This window comes from Uranotaenia lowii, chromosome 2, assembly GCF_029784155.1.
Source record: "Uranotaenia lowii strain MFRU-FL chromosome 2, ASM2978415v1, whole genome shotgun sequence".
Taxonomy (NCBI): domain Eukaryota; kingdom Metazoa; phylum Arthropoda; class Insecta; order Diptera; family Culicidae; genus Uranotaenia; species Uranotaenia lowii.
Genome location: NC_073692.1, coordinates 430,731,387 through 430,758,266, shown reverse-complemented (window position 1 = coordinate 430,758,266; position 26,880 = coordinate 430,731,387). Strand labels below are relative to the sequence as shown.

General features: G+C 37.0%; 1 protein-coding gene and 1 long non-coding RNA gene across 25 annotated transcripts in view; one reads left to right on the top strand and one right to left on the bottom strand.

Annotated features, from left to right (window-relative positions):
* The window catches only part of LOC129745656 (plasma membrane calcium-transporting ATPase 1-like), a 150,458-nt gene that overhangs the window by 62,179 nt on the left and 61,399 nt on the right, over positions 1–26,880 (top strand). Inside the window, exon 1 of one of the 24 annotated variants that reach the window (XM_055738894.1) lies at positions 2,295–2,315. The exons of 20 other annotated variants lie outside the window; for them this stretch is intronic. The gene's annotated coding sequence lies outside the window, so the exon portion shown is untranslated. Of the gene's footprint in view, positions 1–2,294; positions 2,316–18,230; positions 18,250–18,621; positions 18,641–19,068; positions 19,091–26,880 lie in introns of those variants that run through there. 3 more of the 24 variants (XM_055738906.1, XM_055738903.1, XM_055738899.1) reach the window with 3 other exon arrangements.
* On the bottom strand, positions 17,601–25,709 carry LOC129745657 (uncharacterized). Its single transcript, XR_008737164.1, has 3 exons — positions 25,202–25,709; positions 19,108–19,240; positions 17,601–19,052 (listed from the first exon to the last, which is right to left on the bottom strand). It is a non-coding gene; the product is annotated as an uncharacterized LOC129745657 (long non-coding RNA).

The window sequence follows — 26,880 nt, the reverse complement described above, 5'->3', positions numbered from 1 at the left end:
TCTGTACCCAGGTTATAATTCTTGATTTTCAGTTCCGTTCATCATCGGGACAAAATACTTATTCGAATCTTGGTTTTGCATTTGAATCTAAAATAAGACTCATTTTTCATGTTCCAAACTCATCAGACCGGAATACTGAAATAAAATATTTGAAATTACAAACCACTTTTAAGATTTGGTTTTGAAATTTTTACTCCTGATTCTTATACAGAATTTAAACATAAAAAAGTTCCTTAAAGGTGATCCAAAATCGAAATATCAGAGTTCATTCGTAATTTTCATTCAGATTCACTAGTTGAATTACGAATAATTCATTGAAGAAAAAATTCATATAGTAAATCAAAGATTAATAATTCAAATAAGAGATTTCTGGTTAAGGATTCTTTTATGCAATGCTTTTTCGGTTCCTAATTATTCGAAAATTTTGTTGCCCAACAAAAATACAAAACAGGTGAAAACCACTATTATAAAATCATATCTGAATTTCAAGATTGCGTTCTTTGAGAAATCTAAATTTTAATTAATTTTTTTCTCAGGCTTTTAATAACCAAATAAATTATAAACGATAATTTTTGGTTGATAAAATAACTTGTACTTAATCTTCAGGTTCAGAAAAAAATCAGCTGGAAATATTTTTTATTGGTTTGTTGATTAACATTATTTATCTTGAAGGTACTTCGAAAACAAAGATGTCAACTAAAATCTAAAATGTATCGAGTTTACAAGAGTTGAAAATAAATCTGAGTTGATCGTTTTTACATTTATTCCTTAATATTTGATACATTTTCATCAAAGTGTTTCTTATTAATGATGCATTTAAGATCTCTCATTTATTTTTAAAGGCTTAGACTTTTAGGACTTACTTTCAAAAGTAATAATTTTAAATGAATTACTTTTAATATAAAAGAACTCAACCCGAAAAATGAGATACTCTTAGTATCACTTTTTTAAACTATTCTTTATGTATGTGAGAGTGGGGTATAGCGGGCCACTTTCTTTGACTCTTTATTATAAAAGATAAAATGAAAACAACAAAAGGCATGGTTTTGGGCATTGGGCATTGGGTTTTCCTTTAATTTGTTTAACAAATTTATTTCTCGAGTTCTGACTGTTTAAAAAAAGCAATATTTTTTGGATTTTGAAAAAATGTGGGGATACGTGGGCCGGCCATTCCATCCAAATTGATCATATATCATGCAAAGTTTATGAGATTAGAGATTAGTATGATCAAATAGTTTTGAAAATCTGGCTCGCGAACGTTTTGGCAAAATATCTATTATAAGATTTTTGTTCGTCTATATCACATTGAATATAATAGACAGAATATTTCTCATAAATATTCATTTGGCGTAAGTAAAGTTTGAAGAGAGATTGTATTTCAAGATCAAATGACTGTGTATAAAAATACCAAAATAAAGGTAGCCCAAGATACCCAACATTATGTGTCCCATGATTCCCCACAAGGGATGATTTTCAAATTGGTTGCATTTGAGTGACTTATTGATTATTCATGAAAAATTACTGTTTCCAGGAGAAAGAGCAGGTCAAACTACAGGTTTCCAACCGATGCCATTTTCGGGTGCATGATTAATTATGTAAGTTTTTTTTAGCTAGTTGAGTAAAAGAAGCATATGATGCGTACATAAGTCAACAACATATAGAAAAATAAGCTTACGAAAAGCGACGACGATGACAGTTGGATTGAAATTTTCATCTGAACACTCAGCTGAGATATTTAGAGTGATCCACGTCTCTCCATGGCCCACGCTACCCTCACGGGGATGCAATGCTACGAGATTTCTCTATGTATCGTGTGACCAACATCTTTGTTGCAAAGTGTTAGTGAATCTTGTTTTAAAGATTTTTTTCCTCAAATGTAAGCTTTTTTGCCTTAAGAACATTGAAGATGAAATCTCAAATCTGAGAAAAAAAGCTTAAATCTGAGAGATGTGCTTCACACGGGTTGAAGTGAACTGCATCCCCGTGGTTACCTCACTCTCCCCTATGTATTTTTGATAAACAAATTTTATACGAAAAATTTTGTCACCAAAACCCTACACCCCCCTTCCCCCCTCTTATAAGGCAGTTCTTCAATGTACTGCGTTTGAATTTTTTTAACTATATTACTTAGGATTTTGTCTCGGAAAATAAATATTTTGTTTTGTCCATATTTTCGATATCCAGTCTTTTGACGTCATTACTAATTGTCTTTTCTTTCTTTATTTTTCAGGTAAACCATATGCTGTGCAATATTATCTTGAAGTTGTTGAACCCAGTTATCGGCGCCTGACGTTGCAGGCACTCTAGAACTACAGGTATTTATTTCTTATCTTCGAGTAGCATTACTTAGTATGAAGTGATTTAGGCACCTTTATAAATGAAAACTTTTAGAATAAGGTTGTACTTTTTCCTTTTCTGAAAAACACACTATCAACACTTTTTGTAAGTTTGATAGACGCTTACCTTTTGAATATCATAGAATAATTGAGCAGCTTCTAACTGCAAGAAGCTCAATTGGGTTTTGTTTCACTTTTATGAGTTTACAAACCTAACAAACCTCGAAGAAAGCTATCAGCAGTAAACTTTCATCTTCACCCGTATGGAAATTCAATTATGTCACGAAAATGCTCCATTATTGATGTGTGTGCTCGAAACCTAACCGACAAAGAACCTCAAGTGTCAGTCCATCGTAAAATATTTGTTCCGATATTCTCCCACAGGCGCTTGAGCTTACATACTCAGTTAGGCCAACCCAAAAGCAGCGTTTCAAATTGCATGCTCGGTGCTATTTATCAGGGACATACCGGGTACTTATAATGCACCGCGACCGGGTTCCGTGTGATTTACGATTGGGCCAATGGGTATGCGTTGCATTAAGTGGCAATTTCAATTCGGAACTGGTTCCAGAGAAAAAAAAGACACAAACACAACAGAGTCGTCGTAATGCGTCAATACAGTGTAATGTTTTTTTTTTCAAATTAAAATCTATGTCGTGAGACCGAGATATAATAAGCACTTGTTCGCTTTCCCGCAGTTGTACAAATGAAGACTACCTCGACATTATGGGACAGCTTTTTAATTAACGTTTCGAGGAGCCTTTTACCGATAGCCTTCTTTTCTCTATTAGTTGGAAATTAAAAACCGATAGTAAAACTGCACAAATTGACACAGCCGTGTGTGCATCTCAAATAAATCCCCGACTGCAACCTATACGAGATTCACAAATTAACCTTACTTTGTCGAACGAACAGGTGCATCACAATTGTGTTATCACGGCCAGGCTATTGATTGCCATGGCCACAAAGCTTTGATTTACAGGCAAATTTAATTCTATGCGCTTTGATGACGACATTTTCCGCGATTTGAGGTGGCACTGTTTACATACACCCAAAAAAATAATAAAAATATAAGTGTTTTCCTAGCGATAGTCAAACCGGTTGTATCGATAAAATAAACGAAAAAAATAACACCTTATCGAAAACTAAACTCGCGTTGAGGTCATGGTAGAATATGAAATTTAAAGTGGAAAAAAAAAATCACAACTTGGCTAATTATACGTGTTAATGGTAGGTTTCTGGTTTATCGCAATCTATTCTGATGACGCGCGATTGATGTCATTGAAGCATGGAGGCACGAACGTAGTGTCCGCCCCGAGTAGACTTTTCACTTTAGCCACCTATCAAATGGTAGCCTAGAATGGCATTTTCCAAACACCCCGATTATCTCTGCCGTACTGTCACACAAAATAGAAGCGAACGTACACTTCAACCCAGAAGAAGCAGAACGATGTCATACCGAAAGGTTTTCGGGTTTTCTGATCGAGCACGTATGCTTCCGTGCACCGGTGAACGTTTTCGTCAACCGACCGACAGCCAAGATTTGAAAATTTGTGATCCATGAAGTTGGGCCGACAAGTTCATTTATCTGTATTTCCGTCATCGATTGCCGTTGACTGATTGTGTGTTGAGGACTCACCTTATCGACAGTTCGACTCCAAAGTACAGCGAGGTGTGGTGTTCGATTAACGTGGGTCATATTTTCAGTCGATTGACGTGATATACCGGTTCCTCAAAAGTTGTCAACCGAGAAAGAGCGTCATGTGCCGTCTTAGTCTTCGTTTGATATGATTTATGAAGCTATTGATAAATCATTGGGTTTCATAATTTCAGTATCTTTTTTATTTGTAAATGTGCATGTTTTAAGAAATGTTGCAAAGAGCATCTGAGACAACGAAAAAAATTTTATTAAAAGGTTAAGTAGTGTGTGATTCTTGTCAAAACCACCATATCTTCTAAAGTTTGTACCACTAAGAATCGGGTCGCATACAACTTCCCATTTCTCCATGAGGAAATGACGTACAAAATTTGTAAAATGAGTTTTAGGAGGGTTTGTATTAAACTTTTACGGAAAAATACAAAAAAATACAAATTTTTGCTGTTTTGATGAATGTTTGAACATTTCTTCGAATACCTCAATACATTTTCTGCACAATGGTAACCGTATCATCCATTCTTTCTACCACGTTGCCATCTCATATGATGATTTGATTGATTTGCCACCCTTTTTCAACTTACGCATGACTATTGCTTAATATCTTTCGATGGTGCAAAAACTCTGGGCAGTTTGGTGGATTAAATTTTTTTTTAAAAAACATCAAAATTATTCCTCTGGTACCATTACAATATATCTCAACTGTAGTGGCAGGTAGCTAAATCGGGCTTGGACCTCAAGGGGCCTTTGTTCGACTGGATAACAACAAAGCTACCTCCTGAAGTCATTTCTACTTCCAAATTTGTGCATACATGGTTGTTCCAATGATTAAAACTTTTGTCTTCTTTCCACAGCCTAATTTACAATTGTCGAATACTTTAATTGGCTTGCCAAATCATCCACTTGTGGGCAAATTTAGCCCTGAAAACAAATTTGAACCTATCTGGAACATTCATCTTAAGGTTAGGGGTCGTTCACTTATAACGTAAGCACAAAGGGGGGGGGGGGGGGGGGGGGGGGGCGTTGGTTAGGGTTTCACATTTGCTTACGATATCTTACTACCCAGCAAACATTTTTGAAGGTATAACACAGGAACAACAGAATTATTCAAACAAATATACCAGATGAAAAGATTGTATTAAACTTACCAAAATAGCATATAGCTACAAAACTGGAGGCGATATATCTACAATGACAAGATTCCAACGATTCGATTTCCCTACAAAAAGCAAAATAAACGAAAAAAAAAATTTCCCCAACCGAGATTTGAACTCCAGTCCTCCGAGTTGGCTGTCCGATATCTTACCACGATGCCAACCCATCAACTGATGTGATACACGCCATAGCTCCATGGGTGAGATACTTTTTTTACGAACCGGTAAAAAGAGAAGACCGGAAAGAGTGTCAATTGAAGGACCGCCCATTTAACGTAAATCAGTTCACTCAAATCGTAAATGTTGAATCAGCATATTCTCAAATTTTTGGAGACATATTTACGAATTTATTATACAACTATCCGATTCAACTATTTTTGGGCAAAGTTTGTCGTAAATGAATGATGGAAAATCACTCAATACCAACGTGTTTACGATTGTTATTGAAAATGGCTTAATATTCGATTTGGATTATCATTTCTATTACGATTTCATGTTAGCTGGGTAGGGGGGGTAGGGTGGTTTCCAAAAATCTTACGTAAGAAATGTTACATTGATCATTCGTCACAGCCATAAGAAGCCATATTACTCAGGTTTGATTTTTTTCTCACTATCTACATATTTGTTGGTTATTTCTGATGTTATGTGATTCAGCATTTAATGTCTTTGAATTAATAAACAAAATTGCTGGTTCTATAAAATTAATTGAAAACCCATTCAAACCAACATGCCACCAAAAACACTAAATTATATTATTAAAAAATCGTCGCTTTTCGCTTTTCATCATAACAATCTTTTTAATTGAGAAATTTATAGAAACAAATAGGAAAGTGGCGCGTTGTGCTACCACGATTTTAATCCATCATATTTTGAAGATTTCTTCATCAAGCAATTTTTTTAAAATCAGTTTGGTTGTTTTAGATGATGAATTTCTACAAAGTTTTTTCAGTGATAGACACTATCAACTCTAAATTTTAAAAACGATTTACCAAGAACATCCTAAAACTTTATCGCTTAATGCCGAAATGAGTCTGAGCTTTGATATTAGTTGACAACGTTATTGTCTTTAACCATTTTTGCACCAATAGTTGTAGTATAGAATTAAATTTTTATGATTTTCAGTTAAAAAACATTACAATTTTTTATGGTACCGGGTATGTACTAACCTTATCTTTCACTTTTTTATCGGAATTTAGATTTTCTATTGTTTATTCGATTGTGGGAAATTAATGGAAGATTATTATTACCCCGAATATGATTTGTCTTAAATAATGTTTTCTATAATAAGGCCGGAACAAACTTCAAATCCTCCTTTTTGTCACTCGTAGTAGGAACATCGCAAGGGGGGAACAATAAAAAATAATGTGAAAAACAAATAAATTGAAAAAAATTGCACGAAATCTTGTGTGCAAAAATATTGCATAATATATTATTGCACAAAACTTACAAATAAAGTATTTTTTTATCGGAAAATTCAATAAAATCAAGAGTATAAAAGGTGAAATAACTCTTATCTTCCAAAAATTTATTTTTTGGTTTTGTAATCTTTCGGATACTTAAATATTTTTTCTAATTTACATAAAATACTTCAAACTTTATTTATTTCCCCCTTCGGGTTTTTTGAAAATTTCGAAGGGGGGGTAACGAAAGAAGAAATTGATATTTGTTCTAGCCTAATCAAAGATATTTCATCTCTTGTTTTGTTGTGTTGTGCTTTTCAAATGCAGTTATTAAGTTTTACTTAAAAAGTGCTTTGCTTTGAAGCATGAATGTCACATTTTTCATATTTTTTAGCTATATTTTCAAAAAAAGTGTCAATTTCTCAAACATTAAAAAATGTAAGATCATACGAGAGGGCAGGGGGGGGGGGGGTTTGTTTGAAAAATCTTACGTTATCTTACCAGGGGGAAGGGAGGGGTAAAAATTTACAAAATCATGCTTACGTAATTAGTGAACGGCCCCTTAGCAAGGTAAAATTTCAAGTAGTAAAGCATAGATCATCTTAAATCTGGATGCATTAAAACGGGTCTATCACTGAATCAAAGCAATCGAATCGGTACCGTGGTTGAATTAAAAGGAATCTTTCGATTGCTTTGATTCAGTTGAATCATTCAACCACAACACAAGCTCACAACACAGCAGAGGGGTCTATCTCGGAGCTATATAAACGAAATAAAAATGATTTGTACTTTGGAACCAAAGTTATTGATGAAAAACTGGTTTTTTTTATTTCTCTCGAACAGAATGTCTGAAAATCTCACACAAACTTCAGACTCGTTGAGCGACCCCTCCCCGTGATCCGATCTGGCCCAAATTTTGCATGAGATCTTGTACTACGCCTAGGATCGATTTGAGCCTGAAGCGCATAACTTTTTCAAAAGTCAGGTCATTTGGGGTACTCTAACCCATAAATCCAATAAAGAATTCGAGATAAATCAAATCTATCCAGGATGCCCAGGCATTGTTCAAAACATTTCGAATTTTGCCCGGGTTTTTCATTATTATTGGCTAAATCAATTAAAAAACTCAAAATTTCTCTTTGAATATTTTTAGATTTTGTGTTCAAAAACAATTAAAAAAAATCAAAATGAACAAAATGTTTTGTGTAATCCTTAGATATGATTTTAACACTGCTGCTGTGATTCGTAGAATACTTTAAATTTCGAGTTATTTTCTTTCAATTTAATCTTTGACCTAGATGTTGCCCTTTTTTAACAAATCTTTTAAAAAATTGTCCTGAATGGGTACCGTGTAGTAGAAAGTATGGTATGCTTAAGGTAAAAGATTATCGGAAAAGATTATTATTTGTAAGATATCTTGCTCAAATTCGACTTACATCTAATTCGATATCAAATAAGCAATTTCGTGGTTTGTCCCAGATTTCATGAAAACCGATTCTCTTCGGTGATAAACGTCCAAGAAGCGACAAGTTATCTGATGTCCTTTTAATTATTGGTGACAATTTAAAAATCAGAGAAACCCCTTCTTGAAAAAAAAAATTGTAAAACATCACCTGGTTGAAAATAATCGACTCAAAAACATGAGTGGCATTAAGATGAAAGAAATAGAGGAAATTGAAGTAATCGTTCTTGTATTTTCATTTGAAACTCGACCGAATATTCAACCGAATATTCGTTTGGCCGGTTAAAAATTTCATTTTTTGAGTGACATAGTTTTAAAAATTTGAAAAAACCCTGCGTACCCTGATTTGTTGTTTAAATGGTAAAAATAACTGAAAATAAAACCAATAAATGATCATCTCCCATTTAAAAAAAGCTTAATCGATTTTCGTTCAATGTTTCAAAAATGAGTACTTGGAATTTTGGTTGGTTTTCTGTTTTATAAAATCAGGAATTTCGTGAGTCCATGCAGGAAATCAAAAATTGATTTTGAGTGGCCACAATTTTTTATTTCCTGAGTATGGGTATGAATTAGTATCTTATTAGATCCCCGACGAAGACGTCATCCTACTCGGACACGAATGGCTTACCCGTCGATGAGAGCCACTGGTAATCCCCGATCGTGGAATAACCCTTTCCCAACGATTTCCACTGCGAAGAAGGTAAAGTCTTATCCCCGCAGCTTCGGTCGTTGGGGATCGCACTACTCGGATACTCTCCGAAGTGGAGCATCCTACGCACGAAGTCAGCGCACCAACGGCATCTGCTACGCAGAAGATGTTACCTTATCCATGTAGCTTCAAACCGTGGGGTCGGACGCACACTACTCGACAGCCCCTCTTTGATGGGGTCAGTTTACCCCGACTGTTGTCCGGTCTTCTTTATTCCTTTGGCTGGTAACCCTAGGATTTTCGGCCTGCGGATTTGTTTCTGCCCGTTGTGTGCCAGATCGAAGGCAGCTTGTCCTGGACTCGCGCCAGTCACGGCACACAATCGGGACTTTGAACGCTACGACTCGGATGTTTCCCGACAGTGACGACATCCTACACCGACTCGAGAGGCTCGCCCGGCATCGAGAACCTCTCTACACGTGGGTATCCTCCGACAGTGGTTAACACTCTTCCTTATCTTTGTAACTTCGATCAAGGGACCGGACGCACACTACTTAAATGCTCCCCGTCGATGGAATCATTCTACACCGTTCGCGGACTACCGTTGACTCCAGCTCCTCTGCAGGGCAGTCATGATCCGGGTGAACCCATCGCTGACCGCATGCCAAGTGTTGAAATCCGCACACATCTTCTACACAGCGTTGTCTGCTGTCGTGTCGGGCCCGCAGACGACAAGTGTGTTGGCACGTACCGCTTCAAACTTCGGACAGGCAAATACCACACGTTCGGGTGTTTCTTCGTCGTCACAACAATCTGGGCTATATGGCGAAGCCACATGTAGTGGTACTTCAGGTGGTAGCAGGAATTGCGTCATGTGGAAGTCCACTTCATCGTGTCTTCTTCCGATCCAGCTCCCGATGTGCGGGATCAGACGATGGGTCCTCCTTCCTCTCGCTGAGCTGTTCCACAGCTGCTGCTAGTTGGACATCGAGTCCTCGTTGGCGAGATCCCGTACGTTGGGCGTGTCTTTATTGTCGTCGCCATAGACATCCTTCTCTAGCAAAACAGAGACAACCACCACAACGCAGGCGGCTTCGGACGAGATGGTCCGGTACCCACTGATAACCCGCAGGATTATCAGTCGCTGAACACTGCTAAGTCCCTGCAGGTTACATAGTCTACCCAGGGACTGCCTTCAGGCCGCTGCTCCGTACTGCAAGGTTGACGTGATTACGCTTGCCAGTATCCTCCTCTTACTAATGCGGATTGCCGAGGAGTTCGACATCATCCGTCTCTTCCGTACGTAGTCGACATGACTCGTGAAGCTCAGTCTGTCGTCGATCATCACCCCTAGGTACTTAACTGCGCGTTTGGACACGATGTCGCACGGTCCAACTGCAATGGTACCTATTTGGGGTGAGATCAGGTTGGTGATCAGTGGGCTGGACGCAGGCACTTGGAGTGCATCCAGCTTTCCACTGCCTGGATAGCTACTATGGCAAGTAGCTGTATCTGTACCTCCGCTGTCGAGGAGCCTCTCGCCAAGAAGACTACATCATTCGAGTTCTGCTCCCGATGGGAGGCTCATTCGTAGGAGCTCGTCGTACGTGATATTCCACAGGACCGGGCCAAGTATTCACCCCTGTGGCACACCCGCCGAAACCTCTTGTGTTCGTAAGCCCTCACCGGTCATATACTGTAGTTGGCGATTGTGGAAATAACTTTCCACAAGCCTACACAGATATGCCGGGACCCTCATTTGGATGAGCAACGACGCAATCGCTGTCCAACTGACGCTGTTGAACCAAACTGTTTCTCCGAGAGTCCTCCCCCTCACTGTTAGTGTACCTCTGGAGCCGGTTCTGAATCACCTCCTCCAGGACCTTACCCGCTGTGTCCAGTAAACAGATCGGCCGGTATGCCGATGGGTCTCTTGGAGGTTTGGAGGCAGAACTAGTTTCTGCCGCTTCCACGTGTCGGTGAACCCCGCCCCGTTTCGTCACATATCTTTGCAACGATATTGCGGGGAACTCCCTGATCTCCGCTTTTCACTGCGACATTTGGAATGCTGTCCGGTCCGAAGGCCCTCTATGGTTGCAGAAACTTGGCGATTTCGCGAAGTTCTTCGACCGTAATCCTCTCTTCTATGCTGGTATCCCAGTCATACGGGACTGTTGGCCAGCGGGTAACATCGTGCTGTGGGAACAGCTCGTTGATAATCAATCGCTTTCAATTTGTCTGGGCACGTTTCAGGTCACGCACTTCCACTTTTAGTTTTGGCCATGACTATCCGATAGGCATCGCCCCATTGGCGTCACTTCAAAGTTGTTTGAAACGTGCCCTCTTGCTTGCACTGATGGCCCTGCGGAGGGCCGATCTCGCGCTTGTGAAGAGTTACCTAAGCTCCGCTCTCCCTTCTTGGGTTCTTGCGTTCTGCATCTTGCGCCTTGTCCTATGGCAGTCGGCACGCAGACCCGCGATTTCCTCTGTTCACCAGTAGACGGGTGACCTAGAGTCTTTACGCTTGGCCTTTCTCGTCATCACAGCATCGCAAGCGCGAGCTAGTACCCTCGTATTTTTTCCGCAGACAGGTTGTCCAGGCTCCTCTCCCAATACAACACCTTAGTGAAAACGTTCTGGTCGAATTGTGTTGTCCTCCAGAGGCGTTCACCTGTTCTAGATTCACGTCTACCTGTCCGCGTAGTTGATCCTAACCTATAGCGGATCGCGAAGCCGAAGTTGAAAAAGTTCATTCTTGACCAAGAAAGAAACAGAGAAACTCAGAAAACCTTTTGAGTAACGACAAAATTTTCAACTGTTTTCACAATTATTTTCCAAGTTTTTTTTATTACAACGAATCAAAAGGTGTTGTAACAGATATTATACAGAATTATTTAACTTATCTAACGCATTCATACGTAATCTTAGGAAACAGAAATTGAATAGCTCTGGGTTGCTCGTAAATAGCCATTAAGATAAGTTTCTTGGCACAACCGAATGATTTTCCAATGTTCGCTGGGTTGAAGAATTAAACGAGCTTTAGGTATACCTTGCATGTCAATCGAACGCGCTAACCGAAACGACTTCGCCTTTTTCGTATTGTGTATAGAAAATCGTAAAATTATCAACTGCAGCGCCAGTAGGTGGCAATTGATGCTCTCCAACATGCACAACTTCCAGTTCAACCCACCGTTTTTTTTTCTGCTGCCGTTGTTGTTCAAAACCATGAAGCGAAAACTTTGACTGTACCGTACTGAGAGCTTCAGGTTGATGATGGTGATGATCAAGCAAGCACACTGCACGAATGTGCTGTGCTGGGATGTGGGAGGGATTTCGAGTCAGCCAGCCACCTACCTTTTACGTGCCGGGTTTGACCTGCTCCAGGCAACGTGGGTTGCCTTTCGGATTGGAATGACTGACTCCCTCCCTCGCGTTCTGGACTTTTTTTCCCCATCATCCCTCCTCCGCAGCAGCTCAGCTCCCAATGAGTCAATAAAATAAATCTGGAAGCAGAACGAGAAGTTAGGAATGTACCTACCCCCGTACATCGGAATTGATGTTCCAGGGAAGGGTGTTTCAAATTTGTTAAAAAAAGGGGGACTTCTTTCATTTTTTAATTTAATGTATTTCAAAAAAAACTTTGTAATTATTCTATATATTTATTTCCAATGCTAAACCGAAGGTCGGTATTGAAATGAGAGTGATAATTAGCAAAATAAATCTGGTGAACCACTCTAAGAAACACCTGAATGGTCGACGATGATGGCACATGAATAGGTGTCACCCAGAATAGAATGAAAATATCAAGTATCGTGTATGTGTGATTGTGCGTCTGTGACTTGTTGTGAGTAAGCAGTATTAGCTAATCAAGGAGCGTGCCATACTTCCGTTTTATGTTTTTATTGTTATTCTGGCTGAAATTACTTCGGGGTAAACTTGTTTTTTGGATTTGATTATTCAACCTTCGGCAAAAATCCAAAACGCATTGGTTCTAATGATGTGATATTTTTTACGATTATTGTTAATTTTGCTCGCTACCGCTTCGGATCGCTACAAGTTTTTACGGGAAATAACCATTCCTAAATATTTCAATTTCCTTCAATGAATATTGTTTTAAAATAATTCTCTCCGGTTAATTTAGCGCTTACGTAATGCCGCGGCTGTTGAATAACCGAGATCGGCCATCTGTTGCTTATCGAGGTGCGACAGTGTGAATGACGTTAGTTATTCGGTGAGTTGATTCACGGATGATTACCGTCATTCATTAGTTTTAGCTCGCGCTGGCTGTGTTGTATGTAGGTACCCTGAAGCGTAGCGTAGCATGAGTGGGTCGAGTATTTTTAATAGCAACAATATCAGTCAGTCACCGAGACATGTCGCGCAGTGTTTCTTCGATAAAAGCAATCGTACAGCTACAACATCATTTATCTCCTGTGTACCCATCGGTAAATGTGCCCGATGACACAGATGTTCCCTGCGCTAGGTATTTGATGGATGAATTCATTTTAGATCGAGTGGGCAGGGGTGTACCTTGAACGTGATATAAAAAGAAGCATCAAATTCATGAGGACTGTTCATATTAAGGCGTCTCACTTAATGAACTCTTTGCTAACGTTGTGAAAGTATTCATAGAATATCAATATTACAAATTGATTTTTTCATAAGAAGAAATTCATCTGTGATATGAATAAAACAAAAGTATACCTGATTTTTTTCCTTAAAAAGTATTTATAAACGTTTTAAGCTTCAGAAGTTTTCGAATATGTTATCGGTATATGTTTGTACGGTAGTGTAGTAGTACCTGCTTCGAAATGCATATAAAAATTGTTAATCAAATATTTCTTAACGAGATATTTAAATCTAATTAGCTTAGATAAGCTTAGCTTGATTGACTAATACTACTCACATTCACCTTAAATCATTGGACATGAAATGCAACATGAAACATGGTTTAAAATCAATAAATCATTCTTCTTGTAAACTTTTAAATGTTGTTTTATTATATACAAATGCTGCATTTAAAATTCCGTGATCGCAGACGTGTCTCAGTAGAACGACATCCACATTACCAATGTTTGCTACTCCGGAATTTACCAAGACCATCAATTTGACAGCACATTCACAATGGACAAAACCGATGCTCTCTTTAAACATCAATAATGGCGCCGGCCACCTCCTAGTAGTCAATAGATAGAGAGGAATATAAGAAAAATGGATGCTAGAAAATATATTCATGCTTTAGGACCGTAATTAGCTCTGCATACTAAGACAACATTTTTTTGTGGATGAGGGAAAAGAATATGATTAGGAGACACTTTTGACTAGTGTTATGCGATATGGGTTAAAAATCTTATTTCCTATGCTCCTGTCGTTTCCTTCCATTTAATAGATGAAGTAACAAGTAATATTTTGTTCACTTTTGAATAAATGTTACGATTTTTACGACAGTTTCAGCTAGAATAACAGCGATTAGAATAATAATAAAACCTGGATATGCTCACTTTATAAGCATAAGTATTAGTATGAATAATTTATTTCAAATATTATGAATTTTTTGCTTTTAATTTTCACTGTGAGAAGAAAACATCAGTTTTCCAAGGAAACTTAGTAGCTTTAGGACTTAGGAGCGCAGGTTTTAATGAAGTGGTTAATCACTTACAAAGGTGATCTCCTAGCCGCATTACCCTTACCCCCTTAATACTCGGCGTGAGATTTGTGAAGGGATGGCGTACAGCCGGCCTCCGCGAAAATCACATGTGCTGTAGTTCCCTTCCTCTTATCGACTACACGGACTTGGCCGGCGTCGTTATTGGTTGATATCAAAGTCTGAAATTCTCAAAGTGTAGATTGTGTTGCTTGATCCCAGCAATCTTTCACTTGATTCATTGTGCATTTCTAAAGTCAATTTTGACAATTTTGTAACATTAATATTGTGAATTACCAACATCCATTCCTAAAATTACTCAATATATCAGTGTTTGGCATGATTTTACGAAACAGAAATAATTATTCCAAAAAACTAATCTTCTGGATATATTTACCAAACGACATTATTTTTGAATGAGTTTTAAAAACAATCTTTAAAATAAGCATTCCAAATTGTCCGGTTCATTCCCGGATATTCGAGAAATAATTCGAGACAAAGCCAGGACAAATCCAGAAAATTTAAAAAATAACGTAAACATCAGGTGATATAATTCACATCTTCTACAGTTTGGCCTTCGTTCTTTCAACTGTTTGAATTTTCGAAGAATTTATCAAATTTTTGTTCAAAATACCTAAGCTTTATTTATTCCATCATTCGGGATTTTTGAAAAAATCGGAGTGACAAAAGCAGAATAAGATATTTTTTCCGAAATAAGGCCGGAACAAATTTCAAATCCTTCTTTTGTCACTGGGATTCGGAACTTCGCGAGGAAGGGGGGAGAGACAATGAAAAATATTGAGAAAAACAAAAAAATTGGAACAAATTGCACGAAAGTTTGTATGCAACAAAATCGCATACTATATCATTGCACCAATCATATAAATCAAGTAATTTTTTTATCGACAAATTGAATAAAATCAAGAATAACAAAGGTGAAATGACTTCCATCTTCCAAAATTTGTTTTTTTGTTCTTGCAATCTTTCGGATATTTTAATTTTTTTCGAAATTTATATAAAAAAATTCAAATTTCAAATCACGTGTCAAACATTTTCGATGACCTTCAGTTTTATTGAACAGAAAGAATGTATGTATGTAAATATCATAGTTTCTGACTCATAAGAAGCGGGAACACAATGCTGTCACGTTTTACGCGACACTCGAGCCCAATGAGCTTAAAGCTACGTATGTACTTATGCTCATTTTTGTGGACTTTCTTCATATAAACTTATTTTCGTTTAAGATGTGCCAAAAAAGATAACTTCAAGGTTCACAATTCCGAATGCTGTATGAAAAAAATGAAAGTGCTCTCGGAAAAAGTATGTTCCGAGGCTACCATTTTTGGAAAACAAAAATAAACTTGACAAGACTGTTTAAAAAACCTAAAGGATAACTTTAAAGCGATGTAGTTGAGAGTTCGAGTTGAATATTTTCAATATGCTTGGATACCTTATGCTTCTGTTATTTTCTTTTCTGTTTAAATATGTTTAAACCTTATTTACACATGCAGATAATACTGATGTTTAGGCATATACACAAGAGGCAACCAATTGGTTCATGTCAAATTTCGAAAACCGACCATATGAATTTTATAGATAGGCCTAAAAAACTGACCTGTGCAAAATTTGAGCTCGATCGGACTCGATTCAGAAGTGCCTCAAAGCACGAAATGTATCAGTTTTGTACCCTTAAAAATCACCAGAGGGTGTGGTGGGTGGTGGCTGCAAAAGAAATCGGAAAAGTTAAAATTGTAATTTTGATGCAAAATGACTTAGAAATACATCAAATGTCGAGTTCTGGTGTTATCTCGATAAAAAAATTATGCTTAAAATCGACTTTCTGGGCTCTAATATGTGTTGTTAGCCTACTTGGTTGAATAATTCTACTGAATCATAGTAATCGAAAGATTCCCTTTAATCCCACCATGGTAGTGGTTGAATTGAATCTTTCGATTGCTTCGATTCAGCAGACTTTCTCTACAACGAGGTCCGAAAAGCATCTGGTGTTTTTCGCACAAGCCCGGTAGAATCTGTGTTGGTAGAATCAGGTTGTGTTCCATTCCGCTTAAAAATGATAGAACGCTTAAGTCATACTGCAATTCGTTTGTTGTCGAAAAACCATTGCAATGAAAATTCTCCATCAGTAAAAAGAGCGACCGAACTCATTAGACAAATAACAGAATTATCTATTCCCCACATCAATCCTGTGCTAAGACGTTCCACACAAAAATGGTATGCGGAGAAACCGAAAATTGATGATACACTGCGAAAGATTTTAAAAGCTGGCTATTCAAGTATGACCGTTGTTCCAAAATTTATGGAATTTTTAACAAAATACCTACTTGAATCATAAAACAATCTACACGGATGGATCGAAACTAGGCTGCGAGATTGGGGTTGGAGTATATTGTAATTCCATTTCAAATAGCTATAGACTACCCAATTGCTGTAGTATATATTCAGCAGAAGCATATGGGCTTTATATCGCAGTGACAACAGCAGACACTGATGTGTTGATCTTGACTGATTCGGCGTCTTGCCTCGATGCTCTAAGTAGTGGGCGAACGGACCATCCGTTGATACAGGAAATTAAACCAAGAATTGCAACAAACAACCGGATAACTCTCGCATGGATACCAGGCCATTCGGGAATCAAAGGCAACGAACAAGCAGATAAGCTAGCAAATGAAGGCCGTGGCAAAGTACCGTTTGATATTCCCGTACCATGTTCTGACGCCAAGCACTTTATCAGTTTTAGTATCCAAAACGTTTTGCAAAAACAGTGGGATCGATCCAGCAGGTTTTTACGACAAACAAGATCTATTGTATCTAAGTCAACGAATAGGAAATCTGCGAGTGAACAACGAAATCTTTCCCGATTGCGCATCGGTCATACTCGCTTAACACACTCTTACATCTTCGAAAAAACATCCAGACCTGATTGTAACGGCTGTGGGGTTTTCCTTACAGTACAACACATCCTCATTGAATGTAGGAAGTATGAAAAAGAACGACGTGAATGTGAATTAGAGGGATCCGTGCAAACTGTGCTTGCCAACAATGACCATCAGGAAAAAAAAATTACTTAGTATTTCAAAAAAATTGTAAAACAATTGTATAAAAATTTAGTTTTAGAGACACGAAAGCCACAACCGTGGTAAAATGTCTATAATAAATATAAAAAAAGTAGACTTTCTGGGATTTTTTTTTTAAATTTTTAAGTTGATTCTTGATTATTTTTTGTTTTAAGGTAACACCAGATTTCGATGTTTTTTTTTGCATTTGACAGTCATTTGGCACTCACATTAAATTTTCGATTCATCTGATTATCTTCGACTACCTAATTATCTCACGAAAAGCATTTTAACCAGTTGCGTCAGATTTCACGTTTCAAGAAATCCTCTACAAAAATTAAAATTACCCTGCCTAATCCTAAACACAACACTGGCGGCGCTCACATCAGCGTATCGATCAGCAAACTGGTTAGAGCGGCAAAAATTCTTAGAATTATAATTAAACGCTGTGTGCACTATTCGCGGCATGATATTGTGTTATTGTGACTTTTTTATATCACTATATCTTGATCTTTGCGGCTCACAGAGTAGATATGTACCCATTAAGAGCGAGCGGGTAGGTATGTCAAGCTAATGTGTGACTTAAACCGAGCTCAGTAGACCACAGACAACGGTAGCTGGCATTTTTTGCGACCGGTCGAACGAGCTATAGGAACCTATAGTCCAGTTTAGGCCGGGGGGTGTTCAGTGACGTAAATGCGTCGATCAGATTGTCGACTGCATTGCTGCGGTCTGCATTGCAAATTTGTGATTCAAAACAAGAAGCTTCGACCGAGTTTCTAGAACCGACTGTACTGTACCGTACTGTACCGGGCCCTGGGCTGCCAATTTCTGTGGGCATTCATGTGACGTGTCGCCATTATATTTATTGTGAGGGTTGGTGCCATTTTAGAAAGTCGCTCCACCGCCGCAAGCGTCATCATCACTAGTAGTTCCACCCATCATCAACATCAAAAGCAGCAACAGCAAAAACAACAGAAAGCGTCAGCAGAGACTCCGCTGACGTGCTGTGAAACATGGCGGGGCGTCATCGCATTTTCGCTAAGCCACACCGCAGCCAGCAGTTGATGTTGTTGATGTGGAGGACAACACTCTGGTGAACAGTGGCAGCAGCAGTGGCAAATAGTTATTTTTTTACGGACAGCAGCGTGCGTGTTTTGTGTGCGATGAAATTGAGTGCTAAAAGCGATTAAATGGCAGTTAGAGCTCGATTCGAAGTGCCCATAATCGAGTGACAGCTGATCAGAAGCGACGAAGTAACCGATATGTAAGCCGCATTCCGATACACTTGAGCTGATGAGCGTGGCACGTAATCATCCTCGTCTCGTCCCGACCCTTTAGAACCGGTATACAAAGTAGTTCTTCGCATATTGGGCAGTCTGCAAATCTTTCCGCGAAGACGTGATGAACCGATTTCGGCCTGCAGTGCGTGAGCAAACGGAGCAGTCGGAAGAATTCAGCCATCTCTCGCCGCGGTTTTGTTTTTGGGGACACGAGCTCACCTTAGTGATTAGTGCCATCATCGAGTGAAACCGAGTGTGGATTTCCTCCAACGTGCTAAGTGTTTAATGGTTGTGGTTGGAGTTTGTTGATCACCTATCGGCAGGCGTAGATGGTGTTTCAATTTGCAGCAAAAACATTTTTTGGTGAACTTGCTGCCTTGTGATGTTTTCAAAAATCTAGAAAAAAGAAAATTTATACAAAATTATCTTAACCGGTATGTTCAAATCTCACCCTCACTTTCTCCTTTACCTTCTCAACTTCAAAAGAATTCGGAATACGTATACCATTTTTATCGGGCTGCTCGCCGAATTTGAATCTTATGTACACGATCCGGTCATCAGCTTTCAAGAAAGGCCCGGTATAGCTGCATAGAAATGAAGGGAATGAAAAGATTGAAAATCATTAAAAGATAAATTCCCAAGCAACCACAAGTTCCATATCTACTTAAAACGCGTGCCTCCAAAGTTCGAATTTCGCTGAACAAAGATTTCAAAGGAAAAACAAGTTTTTAAGTTCATTTCTTAGACGAAGCTAAAGCCATTAGTATGGATTGTTTGATCAACATTTTGATACATTCTGTACGAAAAGTAAGTTAAAAATATGATTCGCGTGGGTAATGCTGATTTTGTAAAACCCCGTCTATAAGCGGGGTTAGTTTTTTGAGAGCTAATAAAATTCAGTTTCAGATTTTTTTTATAAAGTAACAAATTATAAATGGACATAGAAAACATGTAAAGGCAACAACAAATGTTTACGTTTATGTCTGTCATTGTCTGTTAAACATGATTGAAATTGTAAAATCAAAATTTTCGAAATGAAGGGATTCTATTCGTTTTTTTTTGTGAAAACCTTATCTATCACACAGCAACAATAATCTGATTGTGTGTGTTATATCTAATGTATTCATTTTGAGTAATCAGAGTCAAGCAGGGAAAATAAGTAAGCATTGAACATTAACAATGTTTTAATAACAAGAAATTAGTGCATTGTCGATAGACACTTAAATTCAGCTCCAGAATTCAAAAATCACACTCAAAATTATAACACTAGTTACGAAAATTTGAAAAAAAAACCGTAAACTTCATCAACTGACTCAAAATTAATAGAACAATTTTTGAGTTATGCTCCAATTATGAAATTTAGCTAAGAGGAACGAAGTTCTTGGACATGAATACAAAAATGTTGGACTACGTAGCATAAATTTGAAATTTCTTTTTCTCATATTGAGTTTGCTATCGATCATCTCAAATTCACTTTTGTGTGAAATTGTAGATATTTGTTATTTATGGTCAAAAAACGCATTTTTCAGGAAAAAATCAATTTTTTTCGACGGTTTTGGAAATTTTCAATTTTTGTGTCTATGAACTTTGAGAGTCAGTTTAAAACAAAGAATTCAAGAGATAACCATAATTGAAAACAGGTTGAAAACTGTAGAAGTTGACTGTACGGAAGGCTAAAACTGGTAATTGGCTTTTCAGGAGGCCAAATGTGAATGGGATTATAAGACATTTGTTATAAAGACATACACCGTCTTAGCCGATATAGGCATTACAGACTGAATAAATGACGTGGACAACTTAAGATTAACATTTAACATCCAGTACCGAGATGGGAATCGAACCCATGCCATCAGTGGACCTAGCGATTACCGTCTTACCACGCTAACCACTCGACCACCGAGACGTGCCCGTCAAAAAATTCATCGACCGATTTTTACATTAAAGATTGTCTTTGATTTCCTAATAAAATTCTCACTTTTTGATAGATATCAAAAGACCGTATTTGAAAAACGCTATCAGAAGTTATTCACAAAAGTTGCTGGTGCATGAATTTTTCTGCAGTCTTTAGTCCCGAATATCGAATAACTGCCAAATTTGCCTGGATATTGCCAGATTTTGAGTTGTTAACTTTGAAATCGAATGCCCGGATTTTGCAAGATTTTGAGATAAAATATCCCGGATTCGCCCAGCAGAAAAATATTTGATTAGCTTATGTTTGAATACTTTCCGATGTTCTGGTTTCAAATTTGAAAAAAATCAAAATGTGCTGCCTGTGATCGGATTCCGGCATCTGTATCCAGTTTATTATTCTTGATTTTCAATTCGGTTCATCATTTAAAAAAAAACATTTAAAATTGCAAACCATTTTTAAGATTTGTATTCGAATTTTTTACTCTTAATTCCCATCCACAATAAAACTTAAACAAGTTCCATAACGGTGATAAAGAACTGAAATATCAGAGTTTCATTATTCGGAATTTTCATTCGGATTCATTAGTTGAATTACGAATAAAAAATTGAAGAATAGAATATAGAAAATCAAAGATTCATAATTCAAATAAGAGATTTCAGGTTAAGAATTTTGTTATAAAATACCCTTTTCGATTCAAAATTTTCGAGAATTTTTGAAATTGACTTTTTTAATCTTGGGTGTAGATTCTGTAGATCAAACAACAATTGTTTTTGAAATACCCGACTTTTCGACCAGTTTTGTTGGTCTTTTTCAAAAGAATTATCAGTCTGTTGCTCTAGTCAGTGTCGTTTTTATCCAACATTTAGGGTTCCAGAATTTTATCCGTTCCAGAATACGAGCAGCGAATTCTGGACTCGTAACCGTTGGATAAAAACGACACTAACAGCAACCAACAGACTGATAATTCCCTTGAAAAAGACCACCAAGTTGTATGATATACTTAAAAGACCGAAAATGCCAAAAATATTTAATTTATCATAATTTTAGGTTAATAAATTCCTTAGTACCTACTTTATCTTCAGGTACATGAAAATTCAGCTGGAATTCATATTGAAGATACTTGAAAAACAAAGATTTAAACTAAAAGCTGTATCGTGTTCACAAGAGTTGAAAATAAATCTGATTTTAACGTTTATCTTTAACGTTTATCTTTAACGTTTATTCCTTATTATTCGATTCATTTTCACCAAAGGCTTTCTTTCAAAGCCTTCAAGATTCCTCATTTATTTTTTAATGCTTCAAAAAAACGTAAAACTTTATGGACTCATTTTTAGAAGCAATGATTTTAAATCAATAACTTTTTATATAAAAGCACTTAACCCGAATAATGAGATACTCTTGGTATCACATTTTTTACTATTCTTTATGTATGCATATTTCAAGCAAAAATGTTATAGGGAAAATAATGTCACCAAAACCATTGAACATTCGATGTCTGAACTCTAAACTTTTCGAGTACTTTTTCAAAACTTCAAACAAAATTCAATACTCGTTCAAAACTTTTTGTGAAAGTATTTTTTTTAAATGGTATTCTATTTATCTGTGTTACTTACAGTCAGTGTTCCGAATATCACTCATTTTCTATGAATGTTCCTGATTGCACTTCGCAACTGAACGTACAGCGATCGGGTTTTGTTATTGATTGCTATTGGACCTATCCGATCATTGTTCGTTCTATTCATCGCTAAAATTTAGATCACCTCGCACGATGCTTGCTGCCAAAACAGTACAGCACCATCATCGAATTGGAATCTCACCAAAGAGCGATGCATACGGCGAATCATGTTAATCTAGGATCAGGAGTGAATGGTTCAGGCAGTGAGTGAGTGATACATTCAACCGATCATTAGCAAATATTATTTGATTTTAAACATAGCCAATTAATAAATTTATTTGATTTTACAGCGTGTTTTTACACCAGTATGAATAAAATCCAATTGTAGTTGTGTTTGTGAGGGAAAGATGGTCACTTCCGCTGTGTTTTCAATTTCAAATAAGCTAGGCGGATACTGAGTGAGTGACATTCAGAATGGATCAGTTTGTATCTCACTCATCTTCGATATGCAATGTTTGCAAAACCGATGATTCTGAATGATGCGACTCGGCTGGAACGCTGATCGAGATGGCATACCAGTCGGGCGAAGCAGTTGCGAGAGGCGCCTTCCTATTATACTATCAGAATGTTTCAAATAAGAAACGTATCCTGAGTGTTTGTTTTGATTGATTTTCGGAACACTGCTTACAGTAATATATTTTCAATAAGTTTTTCCCAGTTCTGTGTGTTTTGACACGATTTTATCACTGTACTGGAATGCCTTATTGATATTCATTGAATTTCATTAGGATTTGCTAACCTTATTTGGAAAAAAAGGTTTCTTCCTTGCATACACAAAATCCCTTTTCGATTTATTCAGTTACACTGATCAGAGATGTAATCGAGCTTCATAGCTTCATGACATTTGCTCTAAGTTTTATGGCATTTGGAAAGTTTGCATCATCACATCAGAAGAACATGGGTTTCCAGTTAGAAAAGTTTAAATATCAGTACATTTCATGTGTTCAATGTTCAAGTAAACACATGAATACGATTTATTTTTAATTCATTTCCAAAAAAACAAATCTTTAGAATTGAATAAACACACATTTGTGCGAAAATAGTTCAAAATAACATGACTGTTTGGATTCGGCTAGAACAAATGGTTGAGCTGTTGAGCAGACCTTTAGTGTTTACCAAATAAGCTTAAAATTGAAATTGAGCATTTGGGGTCGATTTGGGGTCATTTTTGAGTTTCTCAAACCCTGGAGTCTAAAAAGCTTCGTTTTGGTGCAAAACTCATCCATGATTTTTTGCAGAATTTTTAAGTAAGATTTGCATGGGTAAATTTGAACTTTCAGGTTTGTATGGGAAAATTAAATATTTTGTACTGAGAAACCATCATAATTTTTTTTTTCTTCTGTGGAGCCAAGCCTACTTATGGTTTTTGTGCCAATTTATAAATTCTTTAAAGAATTTTTTCCACTGAATGGCTTTGTCGAAGACTTGAACTTTGTATCTTATTAGGTCAGTAGTTATGCAATACCTCGCTAGGCATCCAGCAGTGATGTCAATTGAATTTATTGTTTATCAATTCCAAAAGACATACCCCTCTTAAACGGCTTATAACTTGTTTGTCTTATAAGATACAAAGTTAAGGTCTTCGACAAAGTTGTTAAACGGGACTTTTCCTTTAGAGAATTTATAAATTGGCGCAATTAGCAGGCTCGACTCCACAGAAGAAACAAAAATTATGTTGATTTATCAATATAAAATATTAAATTTTCCTATGCAAACTTAGAAGTTCAAATTTACTCATGTAAACGTTACTTAAAAATTCTGTAAAAAAATCATGGATGAGTTTTGAACCAAAACGAAGATTTTTAGACCTCATGGTTTGAGAAATTCAAAAATGACCCCAAATCGACTCAGTCTATTGAGCATCCTCCAAATGATAACTCTATCGGATGCGTATACGCCAAATAAGTTAACACCGGTTTTCTTCATAGATTGCCAATCACCAAAAATCATGAAGCTGTATGAGCCAGTTCTGCAGATTTCTTCACCACCATTCGGTAATCGTCAACAGCAATCGTTATCGACATGTAATTATAAGCTTAGTGATGCCCATTGTTCGTGAAGATGACATTAAGGATTACTAGTTCGAGCAGGACTGCGCTACATGTCACACAGCTTAACCAGCAATCAATGTGTTGCGACATCTGATGCTGAAAAAAGTTGGCTTCAACTGGCAACCAAGATCACCATATTTGACACCACCAAACTTGAAAACAGCGAAAAAAAATCGTATATTTTTGCACATGTTTTCGTGAAAGTCGACTTATCACATTAAGGACCGGAAAGGAATTTAGGCCACAACACACTAAAATTCGGCGTTCTATATCTGAACCAAATTCTTAAAATTGAATATTTTTGAGTTACCGAAAATATTGTGAATTATTTTGTAGAATGAAGTCTCATTATTAAACTTACAGTAAGTCTTACACCATTTGAGTTATGCCCCTTAATATAACACACTACTGGCAAACGAAAAATCATGTTTGGTCCGCAATGTGTTAATAAATATTTTGAATCAAGTGCACAGGTTAACACCATTGATCACCATCTCAGTTATCCAATTCATGGTGTCGCAAAGTCGCTTATCACCTAAAAAAACTATCGGTCACATTGGCAGAAGTAGCGCCTGTTGGAATTCACCAAGAAAGCTAAGAATGTAAAAAAAATCCCTTTGCAGAACTGTCAGTCCTTCGATGTCGATTCTCAAATAAGATTCAATATTCTAAAGCACCGCTCCAATTTAAGGTAGTTATTTCTTTTATCTTTTTCCATTGAAACTGATAATTCTGTTCAATGAAACGACATGTACAAAACGTGCTTCTTATCAGTCAAATACAGTTGTACAGTCGGTTCAAACTGGATAAAAAAAAGTTTGATAATTAAATCGGATGTTCGGGATTAAATCTAACAACGTCGAACGCCCGGTCCAATCATTCCGATAAACATATTTTAACCAATTACCTTGTTTGTGGGGGCTTAGCTCGATATCGCCGGCATCTTCAGATTAAGGAAATAGCTCCAATCAGTAATTATGTTTAAGTAGCTGAAAATAAATAATATGGATTAAAATGTAATTGATTGTTGAACGATGTGTTGGTGAAGTTCTGTTGTCTTTCGTAATGTTAGTCACTGTTTCAGAATACTTCCCGTAAAGAATCTCACGGATGATCCAAATCCCCACAACCCGTTCCGGCTTCTCGGGCGTCCTGACCTCAATGATAAGCGACGACAAAGTGTTACAGCAACAGTCAGCCGGATGTTTACGTAGGAACGCCTAGTTAAGTGGTGTATCCGCGTCAACGTTTGCCATTGTACTCCCGGCTCCCGGCTGCAAGATCAACGAACGGACTGATCCAATGGTATTCAGCCAGGTTAACGTCACCGTTAAGCGTTGCTAACTTGAGTCTTGAGTGTGAGTGGTTAATTCTAGATTTTCTCAGATGTCCTCCGCTCGCTCATTATCTTGGACTTTTGCATTCCTACTACTCTGTCACCAACATAAATATGGCTCAGTGATTGTTATCACTTGTACATGTTATAGGTGCTTAAATTATACAGCTAGAAGATGTTTGTTATGACACGCTATCTGAAGATGAATTTTTCCGCATGCGTATAAGAACAAGAAACAACCCCATCGTTCGTCGTAACGCGTCGTCGACGATTCACTTTCGATTATCTAACCTTGCAGATGAAAAGCAGGAAACTCAAGCTGCGCCGGTTTCGTTCACACTTTGCTCGTGTTTGTTTCCAGATTCTGGTTCGGCTTATCAGGGGTTAAATTCGGGTGTCATAAAAATTGCTGCATTTTTTTTCGGGTTTGTACTGTAATGTATTATATCAATTTTGACATCATTAGTACCGCATATGATTTCATGTAAAAATAAGCGACGGTTTGGACCAGTTTATTTCCAAGCTTAAAGGTTTTAGTTAAAACTTAAAATGGAAAAAACAGACAATATCAGAATTAACAAAATTTATAAAATCGAAAAAATGACGAAATTGACGCGGTATTGAGTTTTGACGAAAACTGCAAAATAACAAGAATGAAAAAAAAAATAAAAAAATTGACAAATTTAACAAAATTTAATAAAATTTCTAAATTGACAAAATAGATAAAAAATAAAAAAAATAAAAAATAAAAATAAAAAAAATAACAACGAAATTGATAAAACAGACCAGATTGACGAAATTGAAAAAAATATGGCAATATTGACGATAAGTATCAACGGAATTGAAAACATTTTTAAAAAATCAATGAAATTGACAGTACATTAATTACAGTTAAACACCAAAAAAGTTACAGGAAGTGTAAAAATGTATAAATTTGAAATTTTCATACAAAGCAAGTTAATAATTCTAAAGAAATTGGAAGCACGCGCACTGTCACTTAAAATTTGTATTATCATTCAAACTTCAATATCTCAGAAACTACGCTACACTTTTTATTGATATTTTGCAAAATGATGGTTGGAATATAAAGTTAGTATGTCTGAATTTCTTGAATAGTTCTATCGTCGGAATCAAAAGTTACCCGAGGTACAATATTTCAGGCATGAACCTAAAAATGCGATTTCTATAGAATTTTCGGCACCTCAATTTTCAATCTTCCTAGGAAAATTTTTGCTTAAAGTGACATATAA